This window comes from Sturnira hondurensis, unplaced genomic scaffold, assembly GCF_014824575.4.
Source record: "Sturnira hondurensis isolate 20B ecotype Veracruz unplaced genomic scaffold, ASM1482457v3 Scaffold0022910, whole genome shotgun sequence".
Taxonomy (NCBI): Eukaryota; Metazoa; Chordata; class Mammalia; order Chiroptera; family Phyllostomidae; genus Sturnira; species Sturnira hondurensis.
In genome coordinates this window covers 15,377,370-15,400,006 of record NW_028095541.1, presented here as the reverse complement: position 1 = coordinate 15,400,006, position 22,637 = coordinate 15,377,370, and the positions used below count along the sequence as shown (strand labels likewise).

At 38.9% G+C, this 22,637-nt stretch overlaps 1 protein-coding gene and 1 pseudogene across 3 annotated transcripts in view; both read right to left on the bottom strand.

Moving 5' to 3' along the window:
• Positions 1-22,637, bottom strand: part of PRTFDC1 (phosphoribosyl transferase domain containing 1) — an 87,823-nt gene that overhangs the window by 46,591 nt on the left and 18,595 nt on the right. The window lies entirely within an intron of this gene.
• Positions 10,016-11,538, bottom strand: LOC118980486 (proteasome subunit alpha type-4-like; annotated as a pseudogene).

The window sequence follows — 22,637 nt, the reverse complement described above, 5'->3', positions numbered from 1 at the left end:
AGAGTTTTCTAGCAACCAAGTGTTTTGAACACTAAATGTGGGAAAATTTTACTTGAGGGCAACACTGCTTTCTAGGATTTGATCCAAGACATTGAAAGTGAATGATGAATAGGGCCTTTTAGAATGAAGTCTCACTGAGTTGCAATCAGATCTTCTGAGGCCCAGGGCTTCGTGGAGGGTTGTGTCCCCACCATTGTGGTGCAGAACATCCTCAGTACATTTTTATCCAATTGCATTTAATCGAACGTGCCTTCTGCTATGTATTGAATAGAGTTGGAAGACCACCACAGTGTGTTTCAAGGCAATCTATTTAATTTTTAAAAAAATATTTCTTTACATATTTTGATGTTTTTCACAATCTCAGGCAGGAAGAAATATGCTATCAAGTAAAAAGTGTCTGGTTTTTCCCCTCAGGACTGCTGGTGGAGCCAGGGCTTGAAGTGGCGGGGAAGGGGTTGAGTGCTGGAACACTCCCTGTGCTGCTGTGCACCTCAGTGGATCTGTGTCCACTCTGGCCCTGGTAACCAATGTGGAGTGTGGATGTGGGATGTGCACTCGCAGAGAATCTCTCTTCCTAATAGCCCCTTACATTCCAGCTACTTTGAGAAAAATAGATCTCTGGGTGGGGTGAGTTTGTAGGTCAGAGGACCCCTGCTTTAAACATAAACTCCCATCTGGGGTGATCAACTTTACATGGGCCCTCTAACCTTCCTGAACCTCGGTCATCTCATATTGTAAGTGGAGATACGACTATATACCTCAGAGATTAGAATGCGGTGTTGTGGGGCCTTTATTAAGTAGCTAGGATGCAAGCTGTCTTTTTATTATAAAAAATATCCATTACCTACTATCTCAATATTTCACATTCCCACCAGCAGTGTATAAGGGTTCGAATTTCTCAACATGCTCTCCAACACTTGTCACTATCTGACTTTTTGTTTATGGGCATTCTAATGGTGTAAAAAGGCATCTCATTACGGCTTTGATTTGCATTTTCCTGCTGACTAATGATTCTGAGAGTCTTCCTATGTTCTCATTTGCCATATATAGGAATATTATATATATATTATATATATTCATATATGTATATATTGAAATGCCTATTCAAATATTTTGCCTTAAAATGGTTTATTTGTCTTCTTATTAATGGGTTGTAGGAATTACTTACGTGTGAATATAAGATCTTTAGCAGATACATTTTACAAAGATTTTCTTTTAATTGGTGCCTGAGTCCCAAATCTTAAGAGTCCTCCTTGAAAACTCTTATTCTGTTTCCATTTACATTCATTATCCCTGATTCTACCTTAAAATGTACCCAGAACCTGTCACTTCTCACCACCTACACAGCTGCCATCCAGCTGCGTTGCCTCTCACGTGGATTACTCAGTAACCTCTAACCTAGTCTCCTTGATTCTGCCTATCCCCTTCATTCTGTTCTGAACATGGATTCCTGAGTGATCCTTTTAAACTATAAATAAGATATGTCACTTTGCTACATGCAATTCTTGAAAGGCTTCCTTTTACTAAATCAAAAACTGCAGTCATAATAAAAAACAGAGAAAATGCCATTTACATTTTTTGAACCCAGATATGAGTTCAAAATATTCAGTACAATGAAATATTTTCACTAAATCAAATATAAAGCATTTCAATATGGCATCCAGCAGTTCTAATGCCATTTCCTATTGAGATTTCAGACACTTTATGGAGAAAGTACTAACTTTTCTAGTGCTGCACAGCTTCCAAGGCAGAGTCACTAGTACAGTCTGAGCTGAAGAAGGTTAACACTGTAATTGGCATCGTTTTACTGCGTTCAAAGGTAGTCTAGTAAAGAGATGGGAGTATAATGCTGTCAGGAAATAATGTCAAGCAAACTTATTGCTCCTTTTAGCTTGACTCTTTAAGTAACTTCATGTGTACTTGTTAGGTTTATGAGATGATTCATCCATTACACAGTTTTAGTTGTAATCAAGTTCTCTGTTGGGTGGTATCACTGACATGCTTCTTCCTGTATCTCCAATTACTTAAATATATTTCAGGCCCAAACCGACAATTCTTCATGCTCAGAGAATTTGTTAAGTCAAGTTCTGGTACAATCTTCACAATAAAGAGAGGTTATAATTAAGAATGGCTAATGCATCCAATCTAAGTGTTTAGGACCTGACATTTCTGGCTGAAATGACCTTAAGTGATTTTCAATGCCCCCATTAGGATGTATTTTCATTCAGATTATAGTTAGATGCTAATAAGGGGAAGACTACTAGGGCAATGATTTTAAAGCAATTTTACCACCTATTTACCTCCAATATAACAACTAGAAGTGAAGGTCAGGAAACACACAACCACTGGACATCCAAGATGTACAAACCAATCTTTCCTTGAGTCAAATGTGAAGAAAAAGTGTTTCCATGGTTATTTTTAAATAGAATCAGGAGATTTTTTAAAATTTGGGGACTAAAAAAATTTCTTTCCCTTTGGGGAAATTACTTGACTTCTGGGAATACCCATTTTGTTGAATTATTTTTTTTATGTTGATAAATCAAATGACCATGGACTATAATACAAAACTAATACTGCCCTGTGAATCTCTTGGCTGAAGTTCTTCATGCCTTAAAGTTTCACAGTCAGGTCTGCTAGAAAAAATAAATCACAGACCCAGGACTCAAATTCATACATTTAAGAAAATGAAGTTAATAATAGCTACAAGTAAACATTGTTTTAGGACAGAGAACTCTTTGCTCAATTTCCAAATATTTTATTCAAGTGTGAAGAATGTGAGTATTTCCACTAGAAATATTCCAATTTGGTCTGAGTTACTGTGAAAATAAAAAGAAAGTCATGATGTGTTTTCACAAAATTATGTCTTATGCATTTGCTGTCTGCTTTCTAGTTTGTGAACCAGTGAGAACAAACCAGCACCCTTGTGCACGTCATGTTCTAAAGTAAGAATACATAAGGTTTAGATTGAAACATAGGATGAAGGTGAGCTTAGGGCCATTAGTGCCTCACACAGATGTATTTCTTGGCAGGCAACATTCTTAGGCAGCAAGGTGTTCTCTTCTCTGCCCTCAGCATCCCAGGGGTGTGGTATTATCTTAACCTTACACATGCCAGGATCTGGTTTACACAGCAGAGTTTAAGAGAAGTCAGTAAAATTTGTTTTGGAATATATCAAGAAAATATGGCCTTGAGCCCTGCTCTGCTTCTTACAAGGTCTAGGTCATAATAAATGCCTTTCAAAGAATTTCGTTAAAACTGCAAGCACAGCCAGCCCCTTCTCCAACGAGGTTCATGTCAACAAATACTTCATCTTTTCCACATCACAGGGAGTGGCCTTTACCTCAGGCCTAATATGGATCTAATAATATTGATAATAGCAATAGTCAAATTTATTGACCATCTGTTTGCATGATTCTGTACTACTGGCCTTCCATATGCCAATTTATTCCTCATCATATCTCATGAGATAAGCATGATTAATTGGCCTTATCTTACAGAGGAGAATATTAAGATCCAAAATGGTTCATTAACTTGGTATCAAAATTAGAATATAAGCACTGGCTGGTGTAGCTCAGTGGATTGAGCACAGGCCTGTGAAGTAAAGGATCGCGGGTTTGGTTCCCAGTCAGGGCACATGCCTGGGTTGCAGGCCAGGTCCCCAGTGGGGGACACATGAGAGGCGACCACACATTGACGTTTCTCTCCCACTCTTTCTCCTTCCCTTCCCCTCTCTCTAAAAATAAATAAACAAAATATTTTAAAAAATTAGAATATAATATTGGAATTTGTAAATGATGCATGTGAATTTGAAAGTTTGTGCTTATGGCTTCATATTCTTTTTCTTTCTTTTTAATGCTTGCCTTTTCAAAGACTTCTGAGAGTTGGACAGGGAAATGGGTCATAGAGCTTCCTTTACCATGCTTCCAAATGAATATGAGCTGCAAAGAGCATACCTATTCAACTTAAATGGTAAAACCAGAGCTTCTCATTTTCCTCTGAATGATACTTTCCCACATTTGGCTTCCACACATCCATAGGCAATGTTAGAATTGCACACACCTCCCGGGCAAGGAGTCATTTTCAACATTGCATTCTACTTCCTGTGACTGGTCGCCTAGATTAGCTGCTTTTGCTGACAGATCATCATTTGCTGACACTGTCCTTCCCTCTTTGATCCTAAAGACACCTGGGCCCTTGTCTAGGTCACTATCAAATTGGACCTTGCTCAATCTGGTGGTCAGTTTTTCAGTATTCCTGTTTGATCTATCAGCTGCTTCCCTAAGCTGCTCCTTTTGAGGGTCCTTTGCTAGTTTCTTCTTGTCCTCCTACTTTTTAATTATTGGGATGCCCCAGGGCTCAGTCCTTAGATCACTTCTTTTATTCTCACTCCCCAGGTGACCAGATCCTGTATCATGGCTTTTAAGTCCTTACTATATGTTGACCATTTTCAACTAATAGCAAGTCCTCACTCAACAATCTTGATAAGTTCTTGGAAACTTCAACTTTAAGCAGAAGTATGCATGCCAGTTTTACCACAATCTAATTGCTATAAACAAGAGTTAAGTTCCCATGGCATAGTTTTTTGGTCACAAAAATATTACCAAATGTCTAAATAAAGACCCCAAATACTTCCAATATTCAACACTGAAATCAATGTGAGTGCTGCATACATTTAAGAACGATTAATAAAAACAAGTAAGCTAATTATTGTCCAATCCTGTTATTCCAGTTCAAGTCATGGGTGGCTTGAGTCTATCCCAGCAGCTAAGGGCTCAGGGTGGGACCCTCAATCCTGGACAGGCCACCCTTTCATCACAGAACCACACATGTACACCCATGCTCACTTAACCTAGGAAAACTGAGACATGATGGTTCACCTAACTGCACATCTTTGGGATGTAGGAGGAAACCAAGAACCCACAGAAAACCCATGCAGACATGGGGAGAACCTGGAAACTCCACACAGTGGCCTGAGAAACAGATTATTTTTCTCTTATTAACATCATAATAAAATGATATCTTTCAAGGACCTGCTGTAATACCTTCACCTGCAACATATTCCCTGAACTCCAGGTTGCTATATGCAACTGACTGCTTATCTTGGATGTTCAAGAGGAAACAGTGCAAAAACAAACATAAATGGGTTTTTTAGTATGCATTATTGATTATTACATTTGTCCCACTTTTTCCTCTTTTGCTCCCCTCCGCCAGGTACCATCGTTCCTTCCAGCAAAACCCTCACTTTGTTCATGTCCGTGGGTCACACACATAAGTTTTTCGGCTTCTCCATTCCCTATACTATTTGTAACCTCCTTCTGCCTATTTTGTACCTACCATTTACACTTCCTATTCCCTGTACTTTTCCCTCATTCTTCCCCTTCCCCTTCCCAGCTGATAACCCTCCAAATGATCTCCATGCCCATGATTCTGTTCCTGTTCTGGTTGTTTGCTTAGTTTGTTTTTATTTTGCTTTGTTTTAGATTCAGTTGTTGGTTGATAGCTGTGAATTTGTTACCTTTTTAATGTTCATAGCTTTGATCTTCTTTTTCTTCACTAAGTCCCTTACAGGGGTGTCCAACCTTTTGGCATCTCTGTACCACATTGGAAGAAGAAGAATTGTCTTGGACCATGCATTAAATACATTATGACATGTAATCACACACACACACACACACACACAATCTTGGACCACGCATTGAATACATTATGACATGTAATCACACACAAAAAATCTCAGTATTTTAAGTAAATTTATGATTTTGTGTTGGGCCACAATCATAGCCATCCTGGGCTGCATGTAGCCTATGGGCCACAGGTTGGAAACCCCTGCTAATAATTCATGTACTAATGGCTTGGTGATGATGAACTCCTTTAGCTTTACCTTGTCTGGGAAGCCCTTTATCTGCCCTTCTATTCTAAATCACAGTTTTGCTGGATAGAGTAACCTAGGTTGTAGGTCCTTGCTTTTCATCACTTTGGATATTTCTTGCCAGTCCTTTCTTGTCTGCAAAGTTTCTTTTGAGAAATGGACTGACAGTCTTATAGGAACTCCTTTGTAGGTAACTATTTGCTTTTCTCTTGCTCCTTTTAGGTTCTCTCTTTATCTTTAACCTTTGGCATTTTAATTATGATGTATGTTGATGTGGTGCTCTTTGGGTCCAACTTGTTTGGGACTCTCTGTGCTTCCTGGACTTCTGTGTCTGTGTCCTTTGCCAAATTAGGGAAATTTTCTCTCATTATTTTTCCAAATAAGTTTTCAATTACTTGCTCTTCCTCTTCTCCTTCTGGCATCCCTATGATTCAGATGTTGGCACATTTGGAGATGTCTGAGAGTCTTTTTATACCATTCTTTTTTTAAAAAATTTTTGTTTCTTCTTCCTGTTCTGGTTGAAATATTTCTCTCTTCCTAATGTTCCAACTCATTGATTTGAATCCCAGCTTCCTTTCCCTTATAATTGATTCCATGTAGATTTTTCTTTATTTCACTTAGTGTAACCTTCATTTCTTCCTTTATGTTGTTGCCATACTCAATGAGTTGTCTGAGCATCCTGATCACCAATGTTTTGAACTCTGCATCTGTTAGGTTGGCTATCTCCATTTCATTTAGTTCTTTTTCTGACATTTCATTTTGTTGTTTCATTTGTCTCCTCAATTTGGCAGCCTTGCTGTGTTTGTTTCTGTGTATCAAGTAGAGCTGCTTTGACTCCCTGTAAAAGGCACCTGTTAATTATGTGGGGCAGAGCCTTAGGTAATCACCAGGGTTGGGGCAACCCACATCACCAATTTGTGGATCTGTGTCAGGGGGGCTTGGAGAGGGAACTGTGCCACTGTCTGGTTTCTGGAGGTTTACCCTGCACTCACCCCATTTCCAGGCACTTTACCCACTTCCCATATGCAACTGGTGTCCTTCCAGCTGTTTCCCTGTTGTTGAGTCCCAGAGTGGGTGGGTTTACATATATTTTAAGACTGTGCTGGCCCTTTAAGTGAAGTTTTCTGAAAATCCAGAGGTTTCTTCTGCTGCCCCAACCCCCCACTGGTTTTTACAGCCAGAAGTTATGGGGATTTAGCTTCCCAGCACTGGAACCATGGGCTCCGAGGTCTGACCTGGGGCTGGAATTGTTTGATCCCAAGGTATCCCTCCTGATCTTTATCCATCACACATCAATGTGGGACCACCCATGCCGGTTCTGCCACTGTCACTGCTGCCTCTCCTCACCACACAGCTTCTCCTCTCCTCTCCACCATTCATCTGCATCTCTGTGGCTCCTCTTCATCTAGATGAATGTGGCTTCTTTAAATCCTTGGTTGTCAGATTTCCATACAGTTCAATTTTCTGATACTTCTGGGTGTTACTTGTTTTGAGATTTAGTTGTAATTCCTTTTTGTGGGTGCACAAGGAGGAAAAGCATGTCTACTTACACCTCCATCTTGACCAGAAGTCCAAAGTTTCTTATAAAGTTAAATATCCACATTTGTTTCCCCTTCCAAGCCTCCTTTTTTACACTCTCTTGTATTTTAGTAAATGGCACCTCAGTTCTTACTTTTCCTCAGGCCCAAAGCCTTGGAGTCATTCTTGACAAGCAACAGCAAATCCACCAGCTAAACTGGCTAATGGTTCTGGTGTTGCTGTAACGTATATACAGAATACAAATACTTCTTCTCACCTGTTCAGTAACCTCCCTGGTTCAAGCTGTTATACCATGATCATGGCAATGACCCTCCAAATGTCCCTCCTTCAACCTTTAGTCCATTCATTCCATTCTCAACACAACAGACTTGTTCTTTAAAACACTCATAAGACTATGTCACCTCTTCGGAGCAAAAAGCAAAGTCCACACGTTGCCTGCCAGATTTAACATGGTTCTATCCTTCATTACTTCTTTGACATCATCTGCTGTTAATCTCTCCTCACTACTCTTTTCTGGCTTTTCTTCAGATAAATCAAGCACATTCTCACCTGATGGCTACTGCAGTTGCTATTTCTTCTGACCAGCACTCGCTTCCCTTATCTACATGGTTTCCTCTCCTGTTAATTTCAAGTCTCTGCTTTAAATGACTCCCAGTCAGAGACTATGTTTCCTGACCACTGCACCCACAACACCCTTTAACCCATCTTATCTCTCTGATCCAACTTTATTATTCTCTACAATATTTTTCACTATTTGATACATTTCATAGTTCTTGTTTTTGTTTTATTTTTAATTTACTGTCTGTTTTACCTAGAATGTGAGCTCCAGAATGGGAAGAAATTTATTTTGTTTACTCTTGTTTCACTAGCACCTACATCAGGACCTGACCCATAGTAAAATTCTTTGTTCAATGATTGAAGTATGGCTATATTGTGCTCATAGAACCTCCGATATCATTATCTCCTATGTTCTGACAAGGCTTTGTGTCTCCTTAACCTAAACTTTGGATCTTATGTTCCTCTTCCCATTACCCTATCCTATCAAGGTCAAAGTAAGTTCCTGAGCTCAGTGGTGCCCTGGAGGACCAGTGTGTATTCCCTATCCTCTCCGCCATCCTCAGTAATTAGCTAAGCCATGTACTTGTTTTAGTGAGGTCCCAGGATTGCCACAGTTCCAGGGGTCACTTTATGACAAAACAACATCTTGATACAACAAAGGAGATTTCCTCACAGTATTTGTTTGTTTTTCATTAGGGAAACAAACCATTCCCTCTGGGAAGACAGTGCAGTAGGCTTCCCTTTATTGTGTTGAATGCCCAGTTCTTACGTGCAAAGGAGGCTGGAAAAGCAAGTTGTTGGCATCAGTAATCTCAGTCCTGGGAGACAGAGAAATTGTGGTCAGGCACAGAGATGACTGTTAAAGGGGCAAGCAAGAGCATCTGATGCAGTGCACATATTTTTGACTTCCAAGAAATGTTATTCTCCTCTTACTCATCTGTTTCTATTACAGAGTCTGGCTGTGGCTTTAGAGATACAATATCTTATTTTGTCTCTTATGTTTAATATTGTTAAACAAAATATTTTGAAGTTTTCATCTTCTCCCTACTTTATCTCTTTTTCCTTAGAGTTCCCTTTATGTGTTTTTTGTTCTGTTTTGTGTGGTCTTTCTCATCTATGTTAGAGACTGTTTTTCTTATTTTTTTTCCTATTTAAAAGATACCAGAAAAGCTGATTGGAAAGAGTTATGTATCCATTAAGGTCAGAGAATGATAACAGATGCATTTACTTGAGGGTTCCCTGAGGAGTCATGTCCTTTTCAGTGGGCAACTCCAAAAGGCAATAAATAACATGTGGAGGTCTTTTCTTCAGGACCATCCAGTTTCTTCAAAGAAGAATATTCACTCTCAAACCTCATAGGTAGGAGTGGCAGGGGTCATAGGCCTGGGCTGCTAAGGTAGGGGATGACGTTCCCAAGATCTTATATAGAAAGTTGAATTCAATTCTCCCAGGCCTCTGCTTTACTTGGTGTCCACATTTTTGGACCTTTTTGGTTAAATTTTCCTGAAAAATAAATCTTCAATTTCCTGCAATAATAGATGGGGGAGGAGGGCAGTGAGGGATAGTTGGGAGGGGAGGATAGCAGTTACCTAACTTCAAACAATGGAGGTGAGGTAAGGTGACCAGAAGTCCAAATAGTCTGTATAGGCATCAGCCCACTATCTGCTGCACCTGACTTTTCCAGAGCAATGAATCTCTCAAGAACATGCTTAACTTGCTGTTTGGTGTCTCTGTGATGCAGGCACTTGGATCCTGCTCACCTCTATGCCATTAGGTCCATTATCTTGGAAACTTTTATATCTTTCTCTCTCTCTCTCTCTCCCTATACGTGTGTGTGTGTGTGTGTGTGTGCATGTGTATGTAATTTAAATGTCATTTTAGTGGAGAATGAAAATCAAATATGTGTCATCAATCTGCCATTTTTACAGATATTCCATAATTTTAAAGGTGATATAAATTCAAAACTCTCAGAGATCCTACTGATCTTGAAAGCTGACTTCATCATTTTATAAAAGAAAGAAAAGGACAGAAAACTGAGTGCCTGTCCAAGTGAACTGTAGTCACAGGGTCCTTCTTCTGGGAGGCATTGTGGAGACATTGTCAGGCCTTCATGCTGTTGAGTCAGGCTGCCTAGTTTTGCATCTTAGCTTTAGCCTCAACCTGTTCTGTGATCTTGGAACAGTTTTTAAAGCTCTCTGTGGCTTACTTTTCTCATAGGTAAAATGGGGATAATAATAGTTACATAACTCATCAGGTTGTGGTTGGCATTAATATTTGCAAAGCACTTAAAGCACTTTACACAGTAGTCGGTGAATGGATATTATTATATTAATCAATCAATCCCATATTATATGAATAGATATAACTTAGGTTTAAAAAAACCCATGCATGATTCTATTATAGTAGAAAGATCCTTGTTTTTCCTTCACCATTTCCATTCTTTCCAAGTTTTATTCCCCCCAAAAGGGGGAGGGGAATTAAAAGGTCCATTAAGAGCAATCACCATTCAAATTGACAGAAAGATCAAGGGCCTAATCAGATGATACCATCCTACTTTTCCACCGTTCAGGTTTTAAGAAAACTAACGCTTTCTCAGTGTGGAAGAGGACAGCTTTCACATTGACGTGATGCCCAAACAAGTTATAAAGTCCTCAATTTAGTCTTCTATTTATTTTTTTCTTTTGGTTCTCTTTCTTTCTTCTCATGCTCAGCCTTAGCTTCTTCTTCCTCGTGTTCTTTGACCAACTGTTCCTCTTCCTTCTGTTTGAGTACTCTGATGACTAATGACCATCTTTCCATTCTCTTTCATTAGTGTGGCAACTTTCACTTTTTCAGCAGAGAGTTTGCCCACATCCATGGTCTTACTGAGGACTCTGATAGCTAAGCAAGTGCTGACTTCAGGGTCACTTCTCCTTTATAGTTTTGTTTGGACATTGACACGACTGTTGCATCATTATTTCCAATGCATGTGGCTTTCCATCCCGCATAATTTTGGCTAGGGTCACTTTGACAGAGCTGAAAGCCATAATGCTAATTCCAGCCAATGGAGAGCAGTGAGACACCACAGGGACATTTTCCTTCAAACCGTGTATAAGTTCATTTGATATCACACAGTGCTGTAACCAACTGGTCACAAGGAATTGGCTCCTGATACTGTAATAAATACCTTTGAGCAATGAGCTTCTCAGTTCATCAGTCAGAACATTAGCATCAGAAGTTATGCTGGCCACACTGCAAGCCATGTCCTCAGTGAGTTCATAAATTTTTTTCGGAAAAAAAGACTTCATCAAGAAGCTTGTGGATATTGTGTCACTCTGCTGCAAGCAAAACACCATCATTTGCTAAATTTCTAAACAGGTGCCTGCATGTCCAATTGCCTCCATTGCATATTCAGTCTGATACAAGCAAACTCCTGGAGAAAATATAATGGTCCTTGAGTCATATCTCTGAGATGTGTTTTCTGAACTTTATAGCTCCAGAGAAAAGAGCCGGGAATTGAGGTCTACACAGAGGGCTTCACTCAGCAGGAGGAAACCACCCTGTATGAAGAGATCTGAATTTAAGAATTTGTACAAGTAATTTAGAAATATTTATTCTAGTATATGTATTTTGTATGTAGGTAAGAGCTTAATGATGCTGACAGAAAAATCATTATCTTTGGAAAAAGCCTACATTAATCCATTTAAAATGTGTTTAAGTTTATCCAATAAAAGAAACAAACTGAATTTACATAATGGTTTTCCAATGAAAATATACTCATTCATCTTCTAAAATTACTAACAATTCTAATCCTTACAAGAACACAATCTAAAAACATCTCAGGCTTTATCCCTGTTTGCTGGTCCAAATTGATCTGCATTAAAAGTGAGTGGATTTTGCTTTATATAAAGATAGAAAGCTAGGATGTGTTTCCTTCATAATTCAGTATTTTCCTTTCCATAATTCAACAACAGTTAAAAGTAATTTAAGGAATTAAACAACAGAGGCATAACTAGTATCTTCCTGGGTGACTTGGGCTCAGAAAGCAGTAAAATAAAAGAAAAAACCTAGTTACATGTTAAGAAATTATCTTAATAGGAGGAGGAGAGGTAACAGAATATGTTTGCACTTCTTAGATCTCTTGAACACTGGCCATGGTGAACTTCAGAGTGCTCCCATACCAGAATTCTAGTTGGAGTAGCTTTGAGTGTCCCCTCCAGTTAGTGCCTTTCCTAATCTGAAGAGGGTCTTCAACAAAAACAACATGCAGAGGTCAGGAGGACACTGAAGTCCATGTCAGTACTTTCAGCAGAAGCTTAGGAGAGAGCAGAAAGTTATTTGGGGCTTCTGCATCTCACATCCCTATGAGCGCTTCCCACTACTGTATTAGACTGACATTTTAAGCAAAGGCATTGCTGACTCATCAGATTCCAGGTCTACCTTTACTGGCCAGCCCTTCCCTGAGGCATTTCTTCCCAGTCATTTCTCTGGTGGCATGAGCTACAGGGCCCTTGATGTATCATTGTGCCCTTTTTCTCACCAAGAGTCATCCTGTTTTCATGGTATTATTATCTAATTTTTCAGTGTCTGTTTGGATTCCATTTCTGTTGCTGAAGATAATAGAAATATTATCTATTTATAATAGATAAATAAAAAAAGAAAGATTTTCAAAACTTCTTCTAACTGAATGCCAAATTATAAAAAAAATTTAAATAATTTTTGTCCTTGAAAGCTATGAGTCTCAAACATTTTAATATAAATTGATATTACCTAAATTGCTAATAATATTATATTTAATAATGAAAATGCATGCCATAAAATAACTCATTATATAATCTAAAGTGAGAATAAAAACATTAACTTCAAACTGTATTATAGCACAATGACCATCAGGAAAGATTTTTAAAGTGATTTATTTCCCATAAGTACTTTGCCTGAGTCATTTTATTATATCCAACTATTTTTTCCCCTCTAAATCCAAATGATTTCCTGGTAACTCTCTTAGCATAAAAAGCCCATGTGTTTCATAAAATACATATGGAATATGTAATTTTATAGACTTTTATGGCCTTGATGCTAGGTTTTATAGTCTATGTTGGTTACAAAATGTTGGTTAAAAATAGCCTAAGATAAAATAGGCAAGGATTTTTGCTGTTTACAATTAGTTTTATGCCAAAAATTATAAATGATATAATTAATCTATAACTATATTAATTATGTATTATAATATACTAATATATTATATTAATATATAACTACTATATAATCAATGTACTATAATATAGTAATATATAATTAATATATAAACATAATTTAAAAATACCACAGTGTATCCTTCTTGGGAAAGGACTGGTACAAATAAATGAAAATGATCAACAGCATTCTTACTATATAGATGCAGCATGCTTAAGTTCCGGGGATCCAGAGCAGGCATAAGAAAGCTAAGTGGGGCAATACAGGGACGTGAGCTATAATTGGAACCCTGATGCATTTGATGGGATCAGCACTCCTCTGCGCACACTGTCTGGTGGGCCAGGTCCTGCCTAGTTCCCAGGTTCTGCAGCCTCCTCTCCTAACAGCAAAGTCACTTGACCCTGGCCCCCACCTCATCTACTCACTCAGCCTCAGCAAATCTCTAGAAACAAACCCCAAATTAGGTGGGATTGGAACTCTGGAACTGTTGGCAGGCAACAGAACCTAATGCCCCATGACTCAGTATTTGCCTCTCCTGTTGGCTTTGGCACTCTGCCTTGTTCTCAACAGCCAGAGGCCTTCATGTGTGCTGTCTTTAAGGCCCAAGCCCCTTCCTGGAAATTCACTCAGCACTTCTAGAAAATTGGGAAGCTCCCTTCCCCTGCTTGTCCACCTCCTAGGCATTGAGGCCCTTTTCCTCACCCATAGCTTCAACAGGCAGCCAAGGTGTTGGGAGTAAAGGCCCTAGTTTGGGAGCCTGACCAACTTCCACCTTCTAGTCATGTGTTCTAGGGGCTCCAACTACCCTCTCTGGCCTCTATGTTCTCACCTGTAAACAGGAGTACTAGTAACACCAATTTCATAGGGGTCTGTGAGGGTACAATGAGTTAATACTTACAACACACTTAGAACAACAGCTGGCCATAATATAAAAGTACTCAGTGAATATTAGGTTTTATTAATAGTCAAACCAATAGTAAAACACAAGCTTGCTGATACTACCAGCCCAGTTTTTGTAGCTCTTAAGGGTGTCATCTTTCATCCCATCTCTTAACCGCCTGTTATACTTGCTGCACTGGACTTCAACTTGCACTGGCAGCAGTGTGTTCCCAACACACCCCACTCCAGCCCGGGTCATGTTCCTTAGCCCGGATTCAACCCCAGACTGTGGCAGTCACTGAGTTAAGCACAGCTCTGTCTCCAGAGTGATCTCTGAATATTTGGCTGCCTCAATAATTTAATAATTACTTCTGCATTATTCTCTTACTTGCCCTCCCAGTGTTTGCTTTTCATAAGGAAAGATAAATTCTTTAATAAGTATCTTTATAGACAACTGCATTTGAGTACAAAGAATGTACATTAAGCCCTGGCCAGTGTGGCTCAGTTGGTTAGGTTATTCTCCGGTAATTGAAATATTACAGGTTTGACCTAGTCATGTACCTAAGTTCTGGTTTCTGATCTCTGGTCCAGGCACATATGGGAGGCAACCAATAGATATTTGTCTGTCACACAAACATTTCTTTCTCACTCTCTTTCCTCTTTCCTCTCTCCCTTGAAAGTAATGAAAAAATGTTCTTGGAGGAGGATTAAAATGAAGAATGTGTAATAATAAAACACACAGATTTTTACAAAATAAAACTTGTAAAGAATGATAACTAAAAATGTTGCTACAAACCCTACCATTCACCTTATTATAAAAATAGGCTTTGTACATGATTGTCTAACTGCAATTCTGTACACCTGAAACTAATACAAAATCATACTAAATGTAAACTGCAATTAAAAAATAAAATTGAAAAAATAAATTAAAATAGGCTATGGTTTTACTTTTCAAAAATCTTTTATTCACTTCCGCCAAGATGGAGGCATAGGTGGAAACACTGTGCCTTCTCCCACAACCAAGTTTGAATACAACAAAGGTTTGGAGAATTAGGACACACCCAAAGACCAGAACACTGAATTATACGGAAGTCCGACAACTACGAACCGTTTAACGGGGACGGTAAGAGAGGAGGAGCCAGCAGTGGAGCTGGGTCGGGCAGGACAGATCCCCCGACCTAGGCACGCAGGCAGCCCAGAACCAGTCGGGGTGTGGGGCAGACTGACCGCAGTCGCACATTCGCACACAGTGAGACGGACCACGCAGGCCCCAGGGGGCGAACCCAGTGGTGGAGGGCTGACGGCGGTGGCACACTCGCGTGCAGTGGGACGAAACACGTGGGCCTGGTGACGGTGGTGGCTTCGGTGCCTGTGGGGGTCCAGGCCCCAGGCGGCAGACGGGAAGCCATTGTCCCTCTTTGACCCCGCCCCCACCTACAACGTCACAACCCAGCGACTTAGTTGCCCTGCTCTAGTGAACACTTTAGGGCTCCGATCCTGCTACTTAACAGGCACGAACAGCCCAAAAGATGGTGCAAAAAGAACTCAAAAGTCCCAGAGCCAATAACTCTAAGCGACCAAAAAATTGCCAGCCTCTCAGAAGCACAATTCAAGACACTATTTATCAGGATGCTCACAGAACTGGTAGATTATAGTCACAGATTAGAGGAACATATGAAGGCTAAACTAATTGAAATGAAGGGAGATGTCCAGGAAACCAATAGCGATGGAAAGAAAACCGGGACTCAAATCAATGGAATGGACCAGAAGGAAGAACAAAACATCCCACCAGAAAGGAATGAAGAAATGAGAATTCAACAAAATGAGGAGAGGCTTAGGAACCTCCAGGACATCTTTAAACGTTCCAACATCCGAATTATAGGGGTACCACAAGGGGGAAAGAAACAGCCACGAGTAGAAAACATATTTGAACAAATAATAAAGGAGAACTTCCCCAGTCTGGCAAAGGAAATAGACTGCCAGGAAATCCAGGAAGCTCAGAGAGTCCCAAAGAAGTTGGACTCAAGAAGGAACACACCAAGGCACATCATAATTACATTAGCCAAGATTAAAATGAAGGAGAGAATCCTAGAAGCAGCAAGGGATAAGGGGACAGTCACCTACAAAGGAGTACCCATCAGACTGTCAGCGGATTTCTCAAAAGAGACCTTACAGGCAAGAAGGGGCTGGAAAGAAGTATTCCAAGTCATGAAATCCAAAGACCTACAGCCAAGATTGCTTTATCCAGCAAAGCTTTCATTTAGAATGGAAGGACAGATAAAGTGCTTCTCAGATAAGGTCAAGTTCAAGGAGTTCATCATCACCAAGCCCTTATTATATGAAATGCTAAAGGGACTTATATAAGAAAAAGAAGATGAAAAATATGAACAGTGAAAGGACAGCAAACTCAGTTATTAACAACCACACCTAAAACAAAAGCAAACCAAGAGGACAGCTAGATCAGGAGTGGAACCATAGAAATGAAGAACACATGGAGGGTTAGAAACGGGGGGTGGGAGGAGGAGAAGGGGGGAGAAGGCACAGAAAATAGCATAGATGGTAGGTAGAAAATAGATAGGGGGGATGGCGAGAATAGTGGGGGAAATATAGAATCTAAAGAACTTGAGACACGTGGTTATAAACTAAGGGGGGGAGAAGGGTGGGGGAGGGAGTGTGCAGGTGGAGGGGAATGAAGGGGGGGGAATAGATAGAACAACTGTAATGATATAACCAATAAAATATAAAAAAAAATAAAAATCTTTTATTCAATTGAATTAAAAATCTCAAAGTAAAATAACTTTCCTAGAGCTATCTAAGAAAAGCTAAATGATTTCTTTAAATCTGAAATAGAGATTTGCCTCATGCCAATTATTTTTCACCCATTCATGCTGCAAGCTAGTAGTTAATATATCTTAAGGACTAAAGGACAAAGACAAAACAGGTAATGTCAACACTCTACTTTAGGACACATATGACCATGACAGATGGTTCAGCATCTCTTTCCAGAGGTTGCATAGAAATTATGTTCTAGTTTTCATAAATGCTCTTGATTAATTTTAAGAATTTATATGGATTGATTCAGACCACCCAGGCCTCTCTCTGATTTATTCTTTAGTATCTATCTTTCTCTTTGAAATTTGAAAAAGTAGTATGAGAAAGTTAAAATTTTTTTAGATACTAAGTGGAAAAAATCTCCAGCCTCAAAGGAATACCCTCCCCCATTTGCAAAAGAGCACTGGAATAATATTATAGGACCCAAGATTTAAGAATAACCGAAGTTCAAAGACAATCTTTTCTGTTATACTTCAGCTATTTGAACACCCGCAAATGATGTTGCAAAAAAAGGGGGAGCTACCAGTTCATTAGTTTCAAGTGGTATATTTTTTTCACATTTTAACATACCCCAAAGCAGGATGCATCTTATAATCCATATCAGGTCATGGTTTAATTTATAGCAGTTTTTCTTTTTTTAGTGGTATGTAAATAATGGTGTACTTTAAAATCTATTATGTCTTAAATTTAATGAAATGTGGAAAGTTTTATAATTTCTTTTGTCTCTCATCTTCTCTTTCCAATTCCTTTAGTTTTCCTTTCTACTTAAAAATATATATACACACACAGCTGGGATTATACCCTAAGAATCCTGAAAACCCAATTCAAAAGAACCTGTGTACCCCAATGTTCAGAGAAGCATTATTTACAATAGCCAAGTGCTAGAAACAGCCTAAGGGCCCATCAGTAAATCAGTGGATCAAAAAACTATGGTACATTTAACACTATGGAATACTACACGGCAGAAAGAAAGAAGGAACTCCTACCCTTCAGGACAGCATGGATGGAACTGAAGAGCATGATGCTAAGTAAAATAAGCCAGGCAGTGAAAGACAAATACCATATGATCTCACCTATAAGTGGACCTTAATCAACAAAACAAACAATTGAGCAAAAGATAACCAGAGACATGGAAATAAAGAACAAACTGACAGTGACCAGAGAGGAGGGGGAAAGAGGATAACGGGAAAAAGAATGGAAAGGGTCATCAAGGAACACATATAGAGGACCCATGGACAAAGGCAATGACAGAGGGGAGGATTGAATATGGGAAGTGGGTAGGGCAGGAGAGAGTAATGGGGACAGCTGTAATTGAGCAACAATAAAAAAATTAAAAAACAAAAATAAATAAATGTTTTTAGTTATTAAAAAGAAGATATATATACACATACACATAAATTACATATAGAGAAGGACATATATAAATTATAAATAAACACACACAAATATATAACTGTCTTGGACCCGTTCAGCACCCCCAAAGAATAGGGGACCTCTCATTTCCACCTATCTCCAAAGATGAGGAGTCCTTCTCCTCATCCTATGTCCAAGATTGGACTCTGAAAAAGGTGGACTTCCCGTCTCTAGAAGAAAAGGGGTCATTCATCTCAAGGTCCCCTATTGCATGAAAGAAGTTCAGCAAGAGGCCTCTAGTAGAGCAATGTGAAAACTACTCACTGAAACAAAGGATGCTCGGTCTAGCTTATCTGTCCTCATTAGCACAGATCATCAAGCACTGGCGTAGACCCTTTGTTCTGAACTATGGGAATGTGAGAGAAAAAACACATATTTTAGCTTTTCCCTCAAGGGATTGGGTTTGTGGCCAACCCCTAGCTCTCCTGAGCTTCTTTAATGGAGATGCCAGCTTCCCTAGGGGCCCGCATCCCTGGTGTGGCAAATCTCAGTCTCACTGCAGCCACATTTTGGATTGTATTTTATCTCCAGAAAGCGTTCTCTTGGTGCTGCCAACACACAGGAAGTATCAATTAAGACAAAGCAGTGCATGTTCCAACAGCATAGGGGAGGGATCTAGGGCAACTGCAGCTGCTTAAAATAAAACTTCTCTTCAGTTTTTAAAGCCTCAAAGTTTCATGAAGATTTTATTTTGCTCAGAGCAAAATTGGTGGAAAGCAAAGAAATGTAAGTACTGCATCCAGACTTGTAATTTATCCTCACACTGGATTGTATATAATAAACCTTTAATTGAGGGTGACGTTTAAGAGGGAATAAGGGGGGAAAGTTGGCATCCCCCTACAAAACTTTGTCACCAGGACGGCTGAGAAGTCATGTGCTGACACCCACTCCCTGGCCAACTCCTGAAATCCTTGTAGTTCTCTATTCCCAAGCCCCTTAGCATAGATATTCCAAAAGGCCTCCCATCCCTTCCCCAAAAGAGCTTTCTCAAAACACACCAAATTGGGTAGCCAAGGGGCTGCTGAATTACACCTGTTTCTCTTTGATTCAACTTTCTGGGCCCTTGGGAGTTGGTAGGGAGCTTGTCTCTCAAGGGTTTCTGTGAGCTTCGGCTGGGTTTGGTTTCCCAAGAGCAAGAGCAGCAGCTTGAAGTGAACCCAGAGAGGCAGCAAGTGTCACCAAGGTTCATATCTTTGGAAAACTTCCATGGTGTAGGGGGAAAGATGAAAAGAAAGTTCTTGTCTCCCATAACTTACAGGAAAACCAAGTGTCAATATTATTTATTTTCTTGGAAGGTAATTCTCCATAGTCTACTAATGTAACATAAAATATCTCAGAAAAACGAGAGATATTGCCATTCTTCAAGGAATTATGGGAGCTGGCTTATCCAGGTTCAGTAAGTATCAAAATTAAGTTCAGAGAAAAATAATCCTAATTCATTTGGTGAAAATTTCCTCCTTCAGCCTAATACATCCCAACACATCAACACATCTCTACAGAGACAGCATATTTTAACGGTCTCAGTCTTGGGCTCTGGAGTTGAACTTAGATTTGAATATTAGATCCTGCATTTACAAGCCTTTTGACTTTGGACATGTTACTTAACATTTCAGGTTTCAGTTTCTTGATCTGTAGAATGGGTATAATAAGGCTACTTAGTTGTTTCTCATTTTCTGTATGCTATGGAAAAATCAATCAAGTTTTAAGTTTTCCTTATCAATTTTCATCCTCCTTAAACATAACATACACAATATTTCTATTCTTTCATTGGTTACCCTTAAACGTTTAAAGGTATACCTAAGTTAAAGTTCCCAAGTCATCAACATCTCTCTGCTTCCCATAAAGAGTAAAAGGACAGTAGAATGTTTTTACTGTGATCATTTACAACTGAATGGAACTAGCATTTTAATCCTGTCTTCTTTGTTTTACCACCGAAATGCATCCTAATCAGTATTATTGTTTCATCAATTATTATTTTAAATAATCAAAACTTTTTTGATTTACCTACATGCTTGTTAACTTCTTTGCATCACATTTATTCTTTTGTGTTCAATTTTATCCTCAGAAGGTGCTTTTAGCCAGCATCTGCTACCAGGAAACTTTCAGAATGAGACTACAGATGTTGTTCGCTGGCACTCACGCTTAAGTTAACAGTTACTTTTTCTCAGTATGTTGGCAGTGCTACACCCTGCCTTCTGATTTCCATTATTGCCTTTGATAAGACTGCTGATTGGATAGTGGTAGCACCTACAGAGGCAATTTTTCTTTTCTCCTCGTTTGCCTTTACAATCTATTATTTGACTTTTTTTTTCAGTTTGACTGTCGTGTCTAGGTGTACTCTCACTATATTCCCTGAATCTGAATATTCATCAACTCTAGAATATGATTAGGCCTTAACTTATAAAAAATTACTCAATTCTCTATAGTCTTTCCTTATTAGAATTCCCATTGACATATTTTGGGTCTTTTTATTCAATCTTTCATATCTCCTATCTTTCTCTTATATCCATGCTGCTTTCTGAATAATTTTTCTCAGATTTATCTTCTAGTTCAAAATTCACATCCATAATAATATTCAATCTTCTGCATATCCTATTGTTTGAGTTGTTGTGTATCTGATCCATTAAGTTATTACCTTTTTCATTGCTAGACATTCATTACTTCTAAAAATTCTTTTTTAAAGATTTTATTTACTATATTTTGCTATGTATAATGCACACCCATGTTTTAGTACTAATTTCCATATATAATACATGTCCTTATTTTTCCCTCAAAAACTTGGGCAAAAAAGTGTGCATTATACACAGCAAAATATGATATTTGTTTTAGAGTAAGGGGAAGGGACAGAGAGAAACATCGATGTGAGAGAGAAACACAGATTGGTTGCCTATCATACACGCCCTTATCAGGGGCCAAACCCTCCACCCAAGTAGGTGTGTGCCCTGACTGGGAATCAAATCAGCAACCTTTTGCCTTGCAGGTAAACACCCAACCAACTGAGCCATACTGGTCAGGGCTCTAAAAGTCCTTTTATCTTTTCTTCTCACGTCATCTTACTTTTTCTTTAAATACTGATATTTATATCTTTAGCTATATTAAATAGAATCATTTTATATTTTAAGACAGTTTGCTTATCTATTTCTGCTATTTATTTTAGGTAGCCGATCTTGCCCAAGTGGATTGCTTTCACTCATGCTTTTTGCTTTGGGTTTGTGAGTTCACGTTAAGTGAAGCTTATCTGTAGGAACCCTGCCTAGGTTGTGGTGCTCCTTCTAGACAGGTTCGCAACTTGCTTCTACTGGGCACCCGGGTGGGGGTTATTTCAGTCTGCAATCAATTTTAATAGTAAATACTCTGGTGGGGGTTTCCCAAGCCGTGCAAGTAAAGTAAATTAAAAATCTCAAATTTGCATGTGGTACAGATTTATGTTTAAAAATTCCCAAGGGGTATAGTTTACTTTTCCACTACAGCTCAGGTGAAGAAGGACAAGCCAGTTTCTTCACATCTCTCATTACTAATGGGTGAATTTTTTCACCAAGGGCATAGTCTTTGAAGGCACAGGCTTTACATAAGGGTCTCACTGAACTTCCCATTTCATGTGGGTCCAAGGCTCTATCATCTGTCTCCTCTGCATGGGTGCGGGAACCAGATTACTGAGGCCAACACTCCTTCCCAACCTTATTCCTGGGAGGCAACAGTGCACACTTAACCTTTGATTCTCAGATACTTCATTTCTGCCTCTAAGGTACCTTTTACCTTGTTGTGAACTCCAGCAAGCATTGAAAAGACCTTTGAATTACATTTCACATAGCATTTTTGTAGCAAGAGGTTTTCAAGTTGTCTATTCCATAAAATTGCCACAATCAAATTCTCTCTTTTTGATCTGTTAATCCACCTGAATATACTACTATAGGAAAAAAATTGTTTTCAAATGTGTAATATAGTGCTAACACAAATAGGCGTTCATGAGATGTAATGCATCCTTGGATTAGAGCAGCTGAAAAACTAGGCCCCATAGCTAAATACATCCTGATGAGAAAAAAAATGGCATTTGATTATTTTTTTAAACAAACACTGAATACTTTCACAAATTTGTTGATCTTACAAGACAAGTTACAAACTGTAGCCACTATGTGCCTATGAGATGTCATACATGTAATTAGTTCTCTCTCACATGCAACTCGCAGATTTTCTCAATGAAGGTCATCATTTTATAAAGACAAATTCTTACACAATGAGCATAATAATTGTATGCAGGTACTTAGTATTTCTCTGACATGTATTTTAGGGGAAAATGTAACCAACTCCTTTATCAATGTTAACAAACATATTGACATGAAAACTTTGCTGGAAATGTTGACGTGCTGTAAAGGGC